Consider the following 8,325-nt stretch of genomic DNA (forward strand, 5'->3'; position numbering starts at 1 on the left):
CGCCCTGCGGTCATTTCCATTTTGTGGTGTTAATTGTCCATCTTCATCAGATGAAGCTGAATCTAGATAACATCAAATAAACTTTACGCAGATACTGAATGATGAGAGATCCATCCCGAAATCCTTGATCCGGTAATCATAGTCAATAACCAATAGAACATAAAATCTCGTTAGTGCAGTATTAATATTGAAAATTTTTGATGATAAAATATTCTGAGTCATTCATGCCCATGTAAATTGTCTAAATAAAATACTAAATTATAAGGAAAATTCAAGTAAAACTTCTACCGAAATCCACCCAACTCGATTTGGATAAACAAACAAGCACCTGCTGCCTTTTTGTATTAAAATTATACCCTAAACCTTGTTCTTTTAGTTTGGACTACAGTACAAAAATATGTAATATATTTAATATATTCATCAAATACCTATCTGGCTTTAAAGTCACGAAAGTCTTATTATGGTGTAATGTAAACAAGAATTATACCTATGGTTTTATGTATAGTAGATAAATAGAAACTAAGACATGGATACTACAGTCAAATGAATGCTTCTTCAAATATATTTTAATTGCTTAGACGGATGGACGAGCTCACAGCCCATCTGATCTAAGTGGTTCCCGGAGCCCACAGACATCTACAACGTAAATGCCCACCTTGAGACATGAGTTCTAAGGCCACAGTGTTGACAGTACAGCGGTTGCCCCACCCTTCAAACCGAAACGCAATACTGCTTCACGGCAGAAATAGGTAGCGTGGTGGTACCTACCCATGCGGACTCACAAGAGATACCACCTACCACCTACCACCAGTAAAATATGTCGTAATTCATTGTCAAGGTTACTGAAAATTTTATTTGGACTTTAATAGTAGATTTTAGGAGGTAGTGAGTGAACTAGGTTGTTAAGGTTAATATCGCGGTTAGAGTCCATATATGACAAGGTGATTGCTGTTCAGTACCTAGGTGTGTTTGTCTAGAGGTTGAAGCGTCTTCTCGCATTAAAACTGTATAATCTCAAAACTTACTAAATTTTACATAAGAGTGTTTTAAAGGTTTAACATATGATATTTTTAATATTAATCATCTTTGCAACATTTATTCTTTAGTTTTTGCCAGTTACATTATCTGTCTTTTAAAGTAAGATAAAGTTATGTATTAATTTTGTAAATAGTAGTCAAAATATAGGTAAACTAAAAAAAAAAACTAAAACTAAACTACGCTCTTTTGACAGTATTTATGAGAAAAATACTGGTAATACCAAATGATTTCGCATTTTAACTCAATTTCGAAAATTTTTGGAAATTGTACACTTTTAATGTGCGAAGACGAAAGTATGAAATTGCCCTAATATTATAATAGGTATTTCGAAAATTGACATAGAACCTTCATTGTTTGAGATTTTTGAGTGAAATTTTTTTCAAGTGGCACCTTTGAGGTTATTCTTTTAAAAATGTACAACATTCGATTATCGACTTTCAGCTGTTTTTTTTATTCAGCTTACACAAGAAAGATGAACACTGAAAATTCGAGTGATTTTTGAATACATACAATAAACAGATATATACGGTTTAAATATAATATGATATATATAAGTTTGATTTATATACCAATAATATATACCAATAACTTACGTACTAATAAATAAATAAATATTTACTAACAGTCACGCCACGTTAACTGGTCCCGTGATAAGTTCGTAAAGACCTTGTGTTACAAGTACCAGATAACGGAAATAAATATAATATTTTTATTATACACATACATATAGTTATATTTAATATACATCCATAACCCTGGAAAGACATTTATATTTATCATACAAATATCTTCCCTTGGCGGGATTCGAACCCGCGACCCCCTTGTGTAGTGACCATGTCACTTACCACTACACCAGACGGCCCACAGTGGGTCGATACTGTGATTTTAGTGACTTAGGGACCAACTTTGTTTTTTTATAATTTTTTTTATGTAGATGGATAGAGCTCGTTAATCTCAATAATAATTGTTTTGGGCAAAAATTACAAAAACTTTATAGTTTGGTCAGAAAAATGTGTTTTGTGATTTTTTTGTATGGAGCGGGTCACATTAAATTAAATTCCTGCTAAGTACCGCGAGGTCCCGCTTTGAAACTTTATTTTCCTTATACCTTGTCTAGTCTACTATCATTTGATGCTATGAACATGTGCATAAAGTTGCAACTCTGCCAAATAAATGGATCGAAAAAAAAAAAAAATACATAGAATAAAAACCTTTATATTTTTTTTCGTAAGTGCTTTTAAGTTAAATTTGATATGGATTAGTAAGTAAAAGCACGTAATGATACCCATAATTACATAATACCTAACAACAATACATTTAGTAGGTCTCTAATTATGCAATCTCTCTAAATATTATATATTTTGTTTCACCTTTTGATCTTTGGGTCAGAAGACGAAAGAAGATTGTGTAAAATATCCTCATTAGTCGACGTTCTACTTCTCATTCTTGAATAACATCTCTCTGTATATTTCCGAAAATCTTTATTGCGAGCTTCCGCTGCCTCTTCCGAGAGTTCACCTATACGAATGGCACCAAAGTTCTTCATTATTATATATCACTGCCATGTGCCAACAATTTATGGATACTGGAAGGCATATATAATACCAGGGATATATATTAACATACAATTCTGCAGTATATCTAAAAAATTCCGAAAAATTGGAAACGCGCTCTCCAGATGCAACAGAGTGAAGAATCACGTGAAGCCTCTCTATTAAATCTTTACGTATTCCTGTTATGCGGGCTGTTTCTTCTGCATCCCTGAAAAATCTTCTGGCAGTATTGCCATCATTGGTTGTTCCTACTCCTTGCTTGACAACATCTATAAGTAAACCGCATTCCTTTTTAAACATAGCTTGCTGTATAGCGCTCTTTCTGATTGATATTTTTTCTTTGTCATCCCCCCTTGCAACCCCATTTCTTGAAGTCCAAACGATAAGACGCAAACAAAAAAGTGTCATATAAAAAATAATCTCACAGGAAACTACATACGATGAAAAAAATTGTGAAGTAATAAAATTATATTTACCGATATGAAGTAAGCACTCCATGCATCTTATCCAGGCATGTAAAGATGGCATTCCATACTGGAATATTTCTTCATTATTTTCTCTTTGATAAGCAAGTCACTCCAAAAAACTCTGACGGTTTTGCTTTGCAAATATCACAGACAGCAGAAAATGTTTCTGAAAAATATGAGGTTATTTTGCCGTCCATCATCATCATGTGCAATTGATGCTTAACTTCAACTTGTTTGATTTTTGATGGCTGAAGTATTTCTATTTCTTCTGTTATGCTAGCTTTTATAATTGTCACTGTTGACTGCGTTTCTTTTGTAAATTTAAACATTATTGGACGGCAATAAAAAGTTGATGAGGTCGTTTTCCCAAACAATTGTTCCATCAAATTTCTGAAGCCTTATAGGAACTAGACTGACCATGAAAATAGATGAATCATCAAACTCTGTTTCAGTTTTTTGTTTATAATTACTTTGACCTGGGGCTCTATCAAAGCCTATTTGCTTATAAGCAGTAGCTCTCTTGCAGAGTCCAAATCCGAAGTAATCACATCTAAAAGCCTATATAGCGCCAAGTTTAGTAATGCTTGCATTTTAATAGCAGCTCCTTCTTCAGTAATAATTACCTCGTCTTTCCCTGGATAACATTTGGTTTTTTCTTGCTTAATTTTATATTAAGAAGGGTATAAATCAGACCCATTTTCACTTGCTGCTTCTCTTAGGTTTATATACTGCCACTTAATTTAAGTGAAACTAATATTGCCTTATCGGGAGAATATGTACTACTTTTCACTTTACTTGTAATTAAATACTCATTAACTTTTTCTAGATCTTCGGGGTGATTTGACAAGTGGTTCATTATTTCTCCTACATCTTCATTTCTAGTGTTTCATTCTAGCTTTCATTTCATCCGGGGATAACGAAAGCGATTGGTAAATTTGTTCAATGCGCCTTCGTTTTTGCCTGGATCCCAATTCTTCAAAAGGTTTTCGAGGTGCAAAAATAGATGTCGAGGCTTCTGTAGTACATTTGAGGGTGGTACATTTTCAACATCTTCAGTATTAGAAATCTCGAGCCTTTCATGTGCAGTGTTGATAGCTTCAGGTATCATTCCTTCGGGCCAGTTTATTGCACATTCTAACCAATCACATTTTTTTCTTATAAACTGTGCTAACATGCGACTACTTCGTTTCCATATTGCACTTATATTTGAACAAAATTGCGTACTGAATTTTTGGAGCTCAACATTTTTCTCTTCGGTCACGTTTATTTGATTTTGTAGGAATTGAAAGAGTTTTTTATTATCAGACAGCGACTGTAGTTGCTCTCTTAAAATCAAAAATAATCCTAAATTGTTAACAAAATTATCAATTATAACGGAAACAGCAAGATCACAACGACAATCACGAGATGTTAGTAGTAGTACGAATAAACGAACACTAGTTAGTATATAATAAACATGGTCACTTTATACTTCCAGAGACAAACAAATGTTTACTATATTTTTTACTACCCAGTAATGGCTACTTAACTAATTATCCTCATTAAATAATGTTAACTATCTTAATAATTAGAGAGATTGCTTAATTAGAGACCTACTAAATGTATTGTTGTTAGGTATTATGTAATTATGGGTATCATTACGTGCTTTTACTTACTAATCCATATCAAATTTAACTTAAAAGCACTTACGAAAAAAAAAAAAAAGGTTTTTATTCTATGTATTTATTAATTTTGTTCGATCCATTTATTTGGCAGAGTTGCAACTTTATGCACATGTTCATAGCATCAAATGATAGTAGACTAGACAAGGTATAAGGAAAATAAAGTTTCAAAGCGGGACCTCGCGGTACTTAGCAGGAATTTAATTTAATGTGACCCGCTCCATACAAAAAAATCACAAAACACATTTTTCTGACCAAACTATAAAGTTTTTGTAATTTTTGCCCAAAACAATTATTATTGAGATTAACGAGCTCTATCCATCTACATAAAAAAAATTATAAAAAAACAAAGTTGGTCCCTAAGTCACTAAAATCACAGTATCGACCCACTGTGCGGCCGTTTGTACTAATACATTAGTATATAATAACCTATAATAACCTGATATTTGTAATTAATAAATATCTCATGTATTTTTTGACACGTTCTCGTGCCATTGGTAAAGTAAGTAAGCAAATCTATGCTAATATTATAAAGTTGAAGAGTTTGTTTGTTTGTTTGAACGCGCAAATTTCAGGAATTAATGGTTTTATTTGAAAAATTCTTTCAGTGTTAGATAGCCCATTTATTGAGGAAGGCTATAGGATATATAACATCACGCTAAGATAAGAGCACAGAATCGGTTCAAGCATTCTCGAGAAATCGGTGAACACACATAGAAGAGAGCCGTTCGGATTATCGATAATCCCATTCTCACGGATCGTTTGGAACCTCTGAGTCTGCGGAGGGACTTCGGTTACCTCTGTATTTTGTACCGCATGTTTCATGGGGAGTGCTCTGAGGAATTATATTGTTCGAGATGATACCAACATCTCGTTTTTACCATCGCACCGCCCGCCACCGGAGTAGAGTTCATCCATACTACCTGGAGCCACTGCGGTCATCCACAGTGCGTTTCCAGAGGTCTTTTTTGCCACGTACCATCCGGCTATGGAATGAGCTCCCCTCCACGGTGTTTCCCGAGCGCTATGACATGTCCTTCTTCAAACGAGGCTTGTGGAGAGTATTAAGCAGTAGGCAGCGGCTTGGCTCTGCTCCTGGCATTGCTGAAGTCCACGGACGACGGTAACCACTTACCATCAGGTGGGCCGTACGCTCGTCTGCCTACAGAGGCAACAAAAAAAAAGTTAAAAAATGGTGGTCGAATTGATAGCCTCCTCTTTTGAAGTCGGTTAAAAAGCGTGATTTTGGTACCTTAAATAGTTCCTTAACGTTTTACTATTCAAAAAGATTTTCACTTTCTACGTAAATGAAGTCGCGGGTAAAATTTAGCGTTATGCCAAAGTAACTACTCCGCGCGGACGAAGTCGCGGGCAAAAGCTAGTCTAAATATATTTTTTACGTTCTATTTCACATTTTATTTAAGGCGTGCATTAAATAAATTACTACACAAAATTTAAACCGCGAGATGAAAACCGCACGATTTCCTTTTGCTCAGTCGCGTAGGCCTTTGTACTGTGTATGTTCAATCAATCAATATTCCAATTCCAATCAATATTGTTACGCGCTGGGGTTCGGGATAAATAAAATTCCACCGAGTATAAATTAAAACTATATTCAACACTTAAAACACTTTAAAATTCTCAATTCGCTTCTTCCGCTTCGCTTCAGGTGATCCGTTCGCTTTTTCGCTTCGAGTAGTTCCGATTACTAATTGACTGTGTGCCATCTCTGCAACGCTTTTATAGTCAAGCCGAAAACCCTAGAATCGTCTAGAATATTCCACAAAAGCCGAGTACTATGTTTCCGCTATCTGACAATAGATGGCGTTGTACTTCTCGAGCGTTCTAGATGCTACTAGATCCTTCGATATTCGTTCGACTATTCGGCGATAGATGGCGTTACTCTTACCGGTGTGACAATATTTATGAAGTCGTCGTGGCCTAAAGGATAAAACGTCTGGTGCATTCGTGTTGAAGCGATGCACCGGTGTTCGAATCCCGCAGGCGGGTACCAATTTTTCTAATGAAATACGTACTTAACAAATGTTCACGATTGACATCCGCGATGAAGGAATAGCATCGTGTAATAAAAATCAAACCCGCAAAATTATAATTACTGGTGGTAGGACCTCTTATGAGTCCGCGCGGGTGGGTACCACCACCCTGCCTATTTCTGCCGTGAAGCAGTAATACGTTTCGGTTTGAAGGGTGGGGCAGCCGTTATTACTATTCTTGAGACCTTAGAACATGTATCTCAGGGTGGGTGGCGCATTAACGTTCTAGATGTCTATGGGCTCCAGTAACCACTTAACACCAGGTGGGCTGTGAGCTCATCCAACCATCTAAGAATTAAAAAAAAAACAAAAAACAGCCTGCATACATTGATCTTTGAGCGGTTCCGTAAAATTTAGAAAAATATCAAGACCACTTTTTTTGGTTCTTTTGTTCTCCACAGACTACAGCAGTCTTCGTAAACACGTTTTTTGTCGCATAGCTTTAGGTTCCAGAAGTAAGCATGAACTGATTTACGCTCTTTGACTTTAATGCGTGTGCACAAGAGGGATTTTCAGCTTTTAAGCCTGCATTCATCTGCATCATAAGTAAGTAACGTGGATCATAGCTCTTTTAAAATAAGGTTTATATTTGCTACTATCTATTTTCGTGAGTCTATAGGCTTGTCCTAAAACCTGTTCATATGTAGGGTATTTCTTTGTTTTTTAAAAGTAGACTTGATTTAATGTTCAATTTGTTCGTCTCTAGGCAGTGAAGCATTTTGCACATAACATTACTGCAGTAGCTGCATTATTTGTCTTCTTTGGAATCAATTGAGGATCTTGTATACTATTATAGCGTCCAAAAGACAAATCGCATTAAAGTCTGACAATAGTGCTTTAAGTACATAGGAGATTTTGATCAACAATGTGAAGTAGGCTGCCACTTAAGATAATTAATTATTTTCTGAATAATCACAAAAGAGAATCAAAAAGAGAAATGTCAGAAAGAAAGTTTTAAATTTTTCATTGACAAAATAGCCCTTAGCGGTGGCCAAAGTATTTACAGTGTTCCTGACATTACTAATGTCTATAGGTGTCCTTTTACACGTGTGCTATTCCTTACTGATTTAACAAAACTAGAGGTCCTGCAGTAGTCGAAATTCGACTATAATTAATTGGAATTGTAAGTTTGTACACTATTATGATTGTATTTTATACTTCTATAATCACAAATTTCGCCAAGGGCTACTCTATAAAAAATATTAATAAAGACAAACAATATTTAATCTATTCTCAATTTGACCACAGACGTCAAGAACAAAAGTTTGACAATAATTAGTATGCATGCGTGTGTGCGTCAAATACATGGTATGTAGTGTGTGTAATGTTTACTTTATTGATTTAATGTATCTTTTATGTATTATTTTAAAAAAATATTAGCATTGTGCACTTCTTCTCTATATTCTCTATAAGTGTGGAAAATTTCATACTCCTCCGTCCGCGCAATTTTCGTAAAAAGGGATACAAAGTTTTTGCTTCACGTATTAATATATAGATAATGTAACAAGAGTACACAGCGTTGTGGTATCAATGCGGAATAAATATTTGCTTA

Source organism: Bombyx mori, chromosome 26 (assembly GCF_030269925.1).
Source record: "Bombyx mori chromosome 26, ASM3026992v2".
Lineage (NCBI taxonomy): Eukaryota > Metazoa > Arthropoda > Insecta > Lepidoptera > Bombycidae > Bombyx > Bombyx mori.